Source organism: Passer domesticus, chromosome 5 (assembly GCF_036417665.1).
Source record: "Passer domesticus isolate bPasDom1 chromosome 5, bPasDom1.hap1, whole genome shotgun sequence".
Lineage (NCBI taxonomy): Eukaryota > Metazoa > Chordata > Aves > Passeriformes > Passeridae > Passer > Passer domesticus.
In genome coordinates, this window is record NC_087478.1 from 68463684 (window position 1) to 68475474 (window position 11791).

General features: G+C 43.6%; 2 long non-coding RNA genes across 2 annotated transcripts; both read left to right on the forward strand.

The window, feature by feature from the left end:
- Positions 1-1814: 1814 nt before the first annotated feature.
- LOC135300856 (uncharacterized) lies at positions 1815-3215 on the forward strand. Its single transcript, XR_010362621.1, has 3 exons — positions 1815-2241; positions 2348-2435; positions 3012-3215. It is a non-coding gene; the product is annotated as an uncharacterized LOC135300856 (long non-coding RNA).
- A 4021-nt stretch (positions 3216-7236) lies between these two features.
- On the forward strand, positions 7237-7912 carry LOC135300855 (uncharacterized). The gene is made up of 2 exons (XR_010362620.1): positions 7237-7544; positions 7734-7912. It is a non-coding gene; the product is annotated as an uncharacterized LOC135300855 (long non-coding RNA).
- Positions 7913-11791: the final 3879 nt, after the last annotated feature.

Consider the following 11791-nt stretch of genomic DNA (forward strand, 5'->3'; position numbering starts at 1 on the left):
AACTTTTGCAATATGGTGACAACACTAAATATTCAAAGTAAACAAGTTTCCCTGTGGATGTGCCCCCCTCTTTTTATTGGCTTGTCTTGAGAAGGAGCCTGTTCTAATAATGTAGACTAGATATCCCAAACTTTTGCATCCCTAGAATTAGATTAGATTAATTCTACTCTATATAGCATTTACTCTGCTACTCCTGCACTTCAGTCTTCCTGATCTAAGTGAGGGCAAAAAGCACAGAGGAACAATGAACTGAGCTGTCTCAGTACTGTGCTGTGGCATCCATCCAGTCTTGAGCAGTGCCACAGGGAACATCCAATGCTGCCGTGGCAGGCTGAATCAGGGAAGATAAATACCAAATTCCCAAAGTGAGTGGTGTTGACAGAAAACTTCTTAAACCCCTGCTGCTGTATTTGTTCTAATAAAGTATAGGAAGCATGATTTTTGCCTTTTGCAAAATCAATGCAAAGGGAATGGGTGATTTAAAGTTTTGTATACATTTACTTGGGCAAAGAAACCACCACATGAACCAATCAGTCCAAGGCTGATAAAAATAGAAAAGCCAGTCATGGGCTCTGGCTCCTTTAGAATGTTTCTTCCACAGAAGAGTGCAAAAGCTTGGGATATTATAATGTCAAAATTCTAACATTTAAGTCAGTTGCTAGTAAATTTGCTCTTTAAAGTTTATTAACAATTCCTATCACACTTAAGATCTGCTCTTTCTCCTAGCAAGCAAGAAAAAAAAAAAATTACAATGCTGTTTATTCTAAATGTGTTCAAAAGCTGGGTAAGAATCATGGATGCAATTTTACCTAGGAGGGAATTAAGGCACTGTGTTGCTAAGGATGTATTTGCCAGAACCTTTTGAGATAATTCCTAACATCTGAGTAAGTGTCCTTGACTGAATTCAAATAGAATTTGGGGACATGGGAATTTTCCAAACAGCTCTCTGACAGTATAAAGCTAAAAGGACCCCAGCGACATCATCATTTCTAGAAAACAGACTGGGTAAAGAAATGACAGCTCAGAAATCAGTGCTCCAACTGATTTTTCTAATGCATCAATCTGTTCTCAGGACTATTCCAAGAACAGAAAATATGGTTATTCCTGGACTCACAGACTGAAGAGGAATCACATGAGAAGCAGGAATTGGACATGAACCAGATGAACTGACTTAAATCAAGTGGGGTGCACAGATGAAATGTAGGTCTTGATATGCTGAAAAGTCATATGCAGGAAAAAAACCCCAAAATTTGATAGGCAAACATATCACAGAATCATAGAATATCCTGAGTTGGAAGGGACCCACAAGGATCATCCAGTCCAACTCCTGGCTCTACACAGATACCCCAACAATCCCACCCTGTGCATCCCTGAGAGCGCTGTCCAAACACTCCTGGAGCTCTGGCAGCCTCGGGGCTATGACCATTCCCTGGGGAGCCTGTTCAGTGCCCCAGCACCCTCTGGTCTTGTCTGAGGGACCCCATGTGTGAGGACACGAGGCTTGACTCAATTTTCATCAGAAGGCTGATTTATTATGTTATATTAAAATACTACATTAAAACTATACTAAAAGAACAGAGAGAGAAGAAGATCAGAAAGCTACAAAGACAAGAATAGAATAGGAAAATAACAAAAATCCTGTGACTGCTCACAGCTTCGGCACGGGTGGCTGTGATTGGTCATCAATTGAAAACAATCCACATGGACCAATGAAAGATGCACCTGTTGCATTCCACAGCAGCAGATAGTTATTGTTTACATTTCTTTCCTGAGGCTCTCAGCTCCTCAGGACAGGAAAAATCCTGGCAAAAGGATTTTTCATAAAATATCATGGCTACACCCTGGGGTGGGGGAAGAACCTTTCCGTGATGTCCACCTAAACCCTACAGCTGTTACAGCTCCAGCCGTTCCCTTGGGTCCTGTCCCTGGTCACACAGAGCAGAGATCAAGGCCTGCCCCTCCCCTTCCTCTTGTGAGGAAGCTGCAGAACTGCTGTGAGCTCTGACCTCAGTCTGCTCTTCTCCAGCTGAACAGACCAAGTGCCCTCAGCTGTTCCTTGTGCAGCTTTCTCTTTAGGCCCTTCACATCTTCATGTCCCTCCTTTGGATGCTCTCGAACAGCTTTAGATCTTTCTTACATTGTGGCACCCAAAACCACACACAATATTTAAAGTGAAGCCAACCCAGCCCAGAGCAGAGTGGGACAATCCCCTCACTGGCTCTGTCACCGATGCTAGGACGGGTAAGATCATGATGGAAAAGGATTTTTGGCATGCTTGTCAAGCTCTGAAAGCTTTGCAAGAGTTTTCCTTCAAGAAAGAGCTCCATCTCTTTCTACCCATTTGCAGGAGAAATGTGGGGAGCGCCTGTGTTATCCCTGTGCTGCCTCAAGTGGAAGCTGGAGGCCAATCCAGGAGAACCAAGGCCTCTCAGAACGTGTGTAGTTTATAATTACAATTACTAAATACCTCCCCAAATCCTACGGACATCACACATTCACCTGTGTATTCAGATATGCTTCCTAAATAAAGCCCTCTGAGAAGGAAAACCGGGAAAATAATAATTTCCCAACCTCATCACTTCAGAGGGATTACACTGTATGAAATTAGTACCTCAGCAATGAGTGACCTCTCACAGTTATTTTTCTCCAGAAAGTGACTTTAAACAAAAGTATCATGTATCACTTTTAAGCTTAGAAACTTATTTTTTAAAATAAAATTAAAACATTTTTTAAAATGTGGTAGGACTTTTGATTTCAGAGTAATGCAATTCACTGTATTTCTATAGAGCATTTTCCCCCCTCTAAAATAAAAAATAGACCAGTTGTCTACAATATACATATACTTTTAAGATATCACAAAGCCTTTTACTTAAACCTAGAGGTAAATCTGAAATCTTTTGCAGAACCCTAGGTACTCTGAGATTCTATAAATTAATTATTTGCTTACTATTTATGCAGAAACCTGTAAGATACCCCTGTAATTAAAGAATGTTAATTTCTTATCTTTGCAGCAATACTAATGATACTGCTTTCATTAAAAATTACCATCATAAAATCATAGATTCATAGAGTATCCTGAGCTGGAAGGGACCCACAAGAATCACTGAAGCTCTGCACAGGACATTCTCAAGACTCACACATCTTAATTCTACTTCTCCAAAGAAATTTAAATAATGGCTAATGCAATAAAAATATCATATGGAATTGGTCGCAGATGGTACAATGGACTGAATTATCTTCTTTCTGTTTATTTTCAGTTCCTCACAACAGGTATGTCACAACCGAATGCAAACATTTGTACATCAAACAATAAAAAATGCCAACCATTATTACCTTAGGCTGGACTCTTTTATTTCTTCTCACTTGTAAACAAGAGTTACTGAAACAGCTGAAATCACAGCAGCTCTCGCTGCTCCGTTCTTGCTTTTCCCATAATGACAAAGCTCCATGTTTTAAATCAGTCTCCATTAAATTGTTCTCTTTGTCATTTAAACCTGACACTGCAGTTAATCTGATCCAACCTGTGCCCCTCTGTGAATAAAAGCTTGGGCTGACTGATGATTTTTAGGGAGAGCTGGCTGGAATCAAGTCCCAGGTTGTTTTACCATGATCCCTAGCAATGACACAAACCAAACTGAGCTGAACTGGGAAGCTGATGCTCTATGAAATCTTTGAGGACTTTACACCAGCACAACATGTTTGTCAATTAGACTCAGCAGTATTGCAAACCCATCCCTTGGGGTGCCTCATTTGTTTTGCTTTCCTTCCTTCTGTTTTTTAATTCTTTTTCAAAGACACAGCTGCAGCTTAACTCACTGCTCTGAACATGAACTGTCTAATGAGGGTAAATCCAAGGTAATTCCCAGTGTTATTGAGAATCCCAGCAGTGCCCCTGAGTACTCAGAACTCTTGACGATCATGGAATGAGCATTTCTAGGTAGTCTTGTCTCTGTTTACACCCCAATCCTCTATGGACCCCTTAGATATTCCATCAGCAAAATGCCTGCAGCTGGAGCAGCCTCAGCTTGGAATATTAAAGGACCTTGGTGGTCTTTTATTCAATTATTCCTGACAGACTTCATGGGGAAATATCTAATGCTTAGTTTCAATTCCTTATTTTCTTTACTTTTCTTGTGAGAATAATAAAGCAATTAATATTTTTTTAATGCAGAAAAGATGCAGATAGAAATTTTATTAAAGTGAAAGAAAAATGTTTTAAAAATAGAGGAGCAATTAAAACAAATTAAAACAATAAAGCCACAGTGAGTTTGGAATTTAAAAAAAATATATAAAAGAGATCTTTAAATCAGCTTTTCTTTTTTAATCATGGCATCATAGATTGGCCTGGGTTGGAAGACACCTAAAAAATCATCCAGTTCCACCACCCTGCCATGGGCAGGGATATCTGCCACTATCCCAGGCTGCTCAGAGCCCCATCCAGCCTGGCCTTGGGACACTTCCAGGGATGGGGCAGCCACAGCTTCTCTGGGCAGCCTGTGCCAAGGCCTCACCACCCTCACAGGGAACAATTTTTTCCCAATATTCAATCTAAACCTGCTCTCTGTCAGTGTGAAACCATTCCTCATCCTGTCTCCCCTGGCCCTTGTCAAGAGCATCTCTCCATCTTTCCTGTGGGCTCCCTTCAATGAGGTCACCCCAAAAAAAAAAAAAGAGGAAAACTTTCTACTGACATGAAAGTGCCAGTGAGCCATTTAATAGAAAAGGCATATGACAAATGTAATTAGAAGGAGTGGATAAATACAGGAAGGAACTTCAGCGCTATAAATGAGCTGCCTAATTGTTACCAGAAAAAGGAAAAAAAAATCAACCAAACAACACAAACAATAACAAAAAAAGGAAGTCTTTGTCTTCCCAACATTTTGAATTGGGCCCGTGAAAGAAATCACTTATCTCTCCAAACCTCACTTCACTTATAACTTCAGTCATTACAACTGCAATTACATGGCTCCTATTTAAAAAAAAAAAAAAAAAAAAAAAAAAAAAAAAAAAAAAAAAAGGACACTACTATCCATAGGTTTTTGAACAGAATAAAAACAGATATATTGATTACATGGAAATATGCAAAGGCAGGATGCAACTTCCCAGGACATCCCTGTGCTTACATTTTCCTCTAGACCAGCTCTGAGTGTTTTGGATGATTCTGTGTTCTTGTAAGGGCTGTGAAGCCCAGGGATCTTGTTTAGGGAGGCTGGATGGCCTTCTGATGTCATCTACTTTCAGCTCTTGCAAGCTGTCTACAAAAGCAAATTTTCAGGGCACTGCAGGCACTTGGGCATATCAGGAATGCAGGTGCATGCCTGTTGCAGTGGCTCGCTGCTGTCCACTTCTTCCCATCCCCCAGGCAGTGGAGAGTGCTGAAAACCCCTGGGATTCAGGCTGCTGTCTGCATTTCACATGCTGTGTACTCAGATATGTCTTGAACAATGTGCTTGGCCTCCTTTTCTCCAGGCTGAACACCCCCACTCACTCCTCACAGGACTCACTCTTTAAGTATCTATCTCAGTATCTACATATGCTGAATTTTAATACAGTAATCTCAATATATTGATGATAAACGGGCCAAAAAGTCCATGCCTGGCACATGTGCATTGCTGTCTTTAATTAAATAGTAGATTTCAGGTATATATTTTGCCTCTCTTTGGGGAGGAGGAATTTGTCAGAAATCATCCCCCAGTGGTGTTTCAGGAGAAATATGTATTTATTAAAAGAGCTTTCATATTATTTGTAGAAAACATTTTAATAGTACTCTGCTAATGTGCATTATAAATTCTCAGAATATTAGGGAGATTTCAAAGGAGAACTGTTTCATACACATTACTGTACAAAGAATAATTAGAATTAGAGGATCTCAAGCAGTGGCTTCAAATCTAAACAATTCTGTGACAGAGATATTGCAGCATCACTCTTACCACACCAGCCATGTGTTTTCAGGAATATTACCACAGCCTTGTCTTGCTCATTGCATAACAACACTCACTTTACACCCTTTGTAAGACCTCTCCGCATATTCAGCTACAGAGTGTAAACTAATGTCATCATCAGGACAGTAGTAAATCATATCACATGCTAACAAATGCAGAATTTGCTCATAAACCCTTTTTTTTTTCCTTTGCACAGAAGAAATGAAGAGTCTACAGAGGAGCTACTGGCAGTATGTGTGGGTAACTTGTTTCAGGAATGATATGGATGAAAATTTGGGAGTTAGGCAGTGTTCCCACTTAGGAACAGGCTGTGATGTGTGGAGGACAGAATGCTTCCCATCAACTTCAATAACACTCTTCCCCACTCTTTTGGGAGCAGCTGGAAAAATCTGCCTCCAAATTTCTTTGGCAAGAAAGATGAATCAAAGCAAATGAGGAAAGGGGAAGGAGAAGCTGATCTCAGACAAGCTCCAAACGGGATATAGCTCAGTAGAGAATGTGTTCTCCTTTATCACTTATTATTGCAACCTCACTGGGGCTAGTGAAGGTACAGAGCACAAAGGTGATGGATGAGAATCAGACTTTATTCCATACACAACCCCCCACCCAAATCATAGGTGGAAAACACAACTCCTACTGGCCATGATTCTTCTTAAAATGTTCACTTCCAAACTATTCAGTGCTACCTATCTCTCTTGATGGTTTGAATGTCCCCAGGATCTTTGGCAGCTCTCCACATTTGCAGTTCCTTTTCAGGTAGCCTAACTGCAGCCAACTCTCGGTAAATATATATCATCTGCCTTCAATTTATGGGCAAGATTCAGCCTTCCTAGAACAGGCTTTGTGCAGGTGGAAGCGCAGGTGGAATGAGTGGGAGCACCAGAACCCATCCACGTGGTAGGAGAATGAGCTTAAAAGAGTTTCAGTTAATGATCTTTCTCCCAAGAAAAACAGCTGGCCTGCCTTCCCAAAACCTGGCAGTAGCTTCGTGGTTACATCTCCACAGCCACATGAACACAGCCAAAGGGAACATTTTTTACAAGGGAATTGAGTTCTACCTAAAATCACTGCAGGACTTCTAGATGTTCTCAGAGATTATTTACAATGGCATGGAGTGACAAGACATGGGGGAAAGACTTAAAATTGAAAGAGAGGAGGTTTAGATTGCATATTATGAAGAAATTCTTCCCTGTGAGGATAGTGATGTGTATTAAAACTCTGTATCCATGTATATGAGGACACAGCAGGTTCATCATAATACCCAAAGAATCATAGAATCTTGGAATGGCAGGGGTTGGAAGGGTCCTTAAAGCCCATCCAGTTCTACATCCCAGCCATGGGCAGGGACACCTTCCAATATCTCAGCTTGCTCAGAGCCTCATCCAGCCTGGCCTTGGACACTTCCAGGAATGGGGAAGCCACAGCTTCTCTGGACAACCTGTGCCTAACCACCATGACAGGGATAGTGACTTCACCACCTTCCTGTGCAGCCCATTCCAATGTCCAATCATCTCGAGTTTCCTGCTGTCGGGATGACCCGAGAATCCCTTTTTCCCAGCCCGATGGCCAAAGAGTCAGGATTCTTCAGCTCTGATTCACAAGGTTGTTTATTATCTATTATCCCAAATATTTTCTCTCACACCTGCAGAGGTCTGATCTGCAGGTCTGTCAAGGGCACACTGCACTGCCCTGAGGCGGTGCTATCTCTTTATACTGAAAACTATGTGGACTTTATTTACAGCTATTTCCCAATACCTATCACCTATGTTAGACTGTCTACTTCTACTCTAGACCAATCTAAATGTGCCACCATGACCAAGAAGATGGAGGCTAGAAAGAAGAAGGAAGGACAGGGAACGCCCAAATTCCTCCATCTTGGGACTCCAAACCCCTGTTCGAAAACTTCCAAAATTCTACTTTCCACCCTGTGACAACTACTATTATGCCACTTAAACTCTTGTGACTTCTAATTCTTCATACAAAGTTGGTAATTTGCTCCATGGGTTAAGATCAAAATCCCAAGTGTCTTTGGCTTCCTGCCAGGGTCTCCAAGCCCCTGCCAGGATCTCCAAGCCCCTACCAGGGGCACAAGCCATCCAGGGCACCCAGAGGGATGTCCTGGGTTCCAACATCTCCGCCTTCTGTTTGCACCAAAAACAGGTCTTTGGCAGCCTTATTCAAGTCTTGCCACATGCACTGAAAAATGCATGGCACAAGGAGCAGAAGTCCCACTAAAATGTAAAAAGCTACCAGCTAACAAAAATTCTACAACATCCCTGATTCCCACACCCATGAAGAAACCCAAAGTCCACAATCTTCTGTGGGCGAAGCACAAGGGTTGGAATCTCTGCACAGTCCACACTGTGTGTCTTCTTCTCTGCTTGTGGAGTGGTCAGCGTTTTCTTGCACTTCATAGAGTTTTACATTCTTCACTGAAATTCACCTGGACTTTGCACCTGCTAAAACACAAACAAATCCCACATCCCCACAGGGGCTGAAGGATTTTCTCAAAATCCTGGAGGTGAAGAATGGGTCCTAGTTCCATTTTGCAATGTTACATAGAGAAATGTAAGATAACAGTAATTATGAATTGAATTAGATAATACAATACATAATCAATAACACATACAAGATTATACAATTACTAAACACTACAACACTGAACTGTCATCCCAGATTCTGCGACAGCTGATAAACCTTAAAACAACAGAAAACTGGAGAAATCATGTCTGGATTCATGTTTCTCCAAACTCCCTCTGAAAATAGGCTCAGCCGTCATAGATGGTCAAATTGCCAAGTCAAAAAGACTTGAATACTTTTCGGTACAGAAAACATCTGGGTTGATTGTCAATCACTCCATCCAAATAAAGTTAGAACTTGGTCAGAGCCCAAACTCTAATTGGTGGGTATCACTTGACACATTTTTTAAACAATACTCTTAAAAACAACAGTTATAAACAAGAAATCTCAGGGTTACAAACCAATTGAACCATCAAACAACCGAATCCCTTCCAAAGTCTCTGTCAGGATAGAGATCAAACACACAAACTTCTTGAATTTTATACTGGAGTACTTCTGTAATAATAATTAAAAGAACCCAAGACTGGCAATCTGGATTAAAAAAAACCTCAGAAATATATGAGTAGTTAGGAAATAAAAAACAGGATCCTGAAGACACACGTGACTTGCAGGTGATCGCACAAAGAGATAGGAAAACACATGAAAGCCGGCTGCAAATGCTACAACACACCCAACAATTCTCAACGCAAAAATCTGAGGACTCACAACACAAAATCAACTCATCAACAAGAAGTGTTTGAAGGGGTTAAGACAACCTGCCCAAAGCATTAACAACAATCACCATCTATCAGCATTCCTTACCAAAACCAAAAATAACAAAGGTTATAAACTCAATACTAGCAATCCCTAGAACTCTGAACCACTGGGGAATCAATTGATGACTCCACAAACAGGATCTGATTGACATTTCCAAAATACTCTGTCTTCTGAGACACCTTGGGTAATTGAATCATTACTAATACTTTCATCTTTACATGACATTTTGTCTCCCTGGGAATAATTTTTCACAATAGAAGATTTCTATCTATACCATATTTGGAATTATATTCATTTGCATGGGGTTCTCTTTTTTTTTTTTTTCTGCATCTTGGGCAAAGACTTGCTGCTTTCTCACTTTTCAGATGAAGATTCTGGACAGTTCTTTTTCCACATGTCCATGTCTTCTGCATCTGAAGCATGGCCCTACAGCAAATGCTGTTGCCATCGCTTCTGTGCAACTGGCTGTGGAAGAGCTGGGCGAAGTGCCCCACATAACATCTGCTGCATTTTCTGTGGAGTTGCCCTGTTAAAAAACTGGATAAAGCACTGTGAGGGTTCTCAGAAATTTTCCATCTTGTCCTTGAAGAAGTTTCCTGATCTCTTTTTTTTTTCCCAAACGCCTGCTCGGAGCGCCGCGATGCGCTGGCTGCTGTGGTTGCCTGTGTTGCCTTGGAGAACCGCTCCGCCCTGACCAGGCCCCGGCTGCCTGTGTCACCACGGGCGTGGGGCCGTCTCTGCCCCGACCAGGCCCCGTCTCCGCCCGCTCTGGCACAGGCTCTGCCTGCGCCGTCTCGGGGGTGGGGAAAGGAACGCCCCTGCCCTGGCCGCGCCCCGCCTGCACCGGCTCTGGGGCAGCCGCGCCCTCGGGAACGCCTCCCTCCAGCCCGGGATTGACACCCGCGCTGCCCGGCTGCCATTCGAGCTCCACCCCGCGCGGACCCGCGCAGCTCCGACGTCGTTTGGTGTTCGCTGTGCCTGGATCTCGGCCTGGGCTCGCCTCCCTGGCTCCGTGCCAACACCCGCACTCGGCGGGAGCATCTCCCACACCCGTGGGACGGCAGAAAACATTCCCCGCTCCACTTCTGGGGTTTGCGTCATCAACGCGCGTCTGCCGCATCCCGCTGCCGCCGCGGCGGCTCCCGCGCTCCGCTCCGCCCGGCCCGGCCCCACTGGGCCCTGCCTCCGCCCCCGCCCCGACAGCTTTCCTGCGACTGGCAGAGGTGTCTGTGGAGACCCTGAGGGTGATGACGACCCCCCCCCCCCACCTTTTTCGTGGGAGTCGTTTGTGCTCTTCCTAACTTGCTAGGAGTAACCCTCTCCTGCTGCTGGCAGGGCGATTCCCCTCCCTCCCTGAGTAGTGGGGGTCATTTATGCTGCCTGCTGATGGCAGGTACCCGCGCGGCATTCCGCGAAATCGTCTCCAGCATTGTTCCCGCCTGAGCCAAAAGTCTCAAGGCCGTTTTATCTTTCCCTGTTGGTAAATGATAAAAGTGTCCATTAATCTCCCTGAGTTGTTCCTGGGAATAAGCTTTCCCCGTGTTCTCAGTTTCCCGGTTCTTACCAAAAGCTGAGTCACTTTCAAAGCCGGTCCGGGGTTTTCCTGGTCACTGGCTCTTGGAACCCAGGACATCCCTCTGGGTGCCCTGGATGGCTTGTGCCCCTGGTAGGGGCTTGGAGATCCTGGCAGAGGCTCAGAGACCCTGGCAGGAAGCCAAAGACACTTGGGATTTTGATCTTAACCCATGGAGCAAATTACCAACTTTGTATGAAGAATTAGAAGTCACAAGAGTTTAAGTGGCATAATAGTAGTTGTCACAGGGTGGAAAGTAGAATTTTGGAAGTTTTCGAACAGGGGTTTGGAGTCCCAAGATGGAGGAATTTGGGTGTTCCCTGTCCTTCTTCCTTCTTCTTTCTAGCCTCCATCTTCTTGGTCATGGTGGCACATTTAGATTGGTCTAGAGTAGAAGTAGACAGTCTAACATAGGTGATAGGTATTGGGAAATAGCTGTAAATAAAGTCCACATAGTTTTCAGTATAAAGAGATAGCACCGCTTCAGGGCAGTGCAGTGTGCCCTTGACAGACCTGCAGATCAGACTTCTGCGGGTCTGAGAGAAAATATTTGGGATAATAGATAATAAACAACCATGTGAACCAAAGAATCCTGACTCTTTCTTTGACTACCGGGCTGGGAAAAAAGAACTCTCGGGTCATCCCGAAAGCAAGAAAACCTGAGAACTGGCCAGCAGCTCATAGGTGGAGAACATCCAGGGCCCTTTGGTTGTCCTCCTTCCGGGTCGATTTTGAAGTAAGTTGCCTTGGCAAGTTGTCTGCTCTGAAATTTTTCCTTGGTGGTGTGCCTCTTCCTGGGCTGTTCAGTGGTCTGGGTCTGGCTGGATCCTTTTCTGACCAGTTCCCAGCTGTGCCTCCAATTCTCGAGTTTCCTGCTGTCGGGATGACCCGAGAGTCCCTTTTTCCCAGCCCGATGGCCAAAGAGTCAGGATTCTTCAGC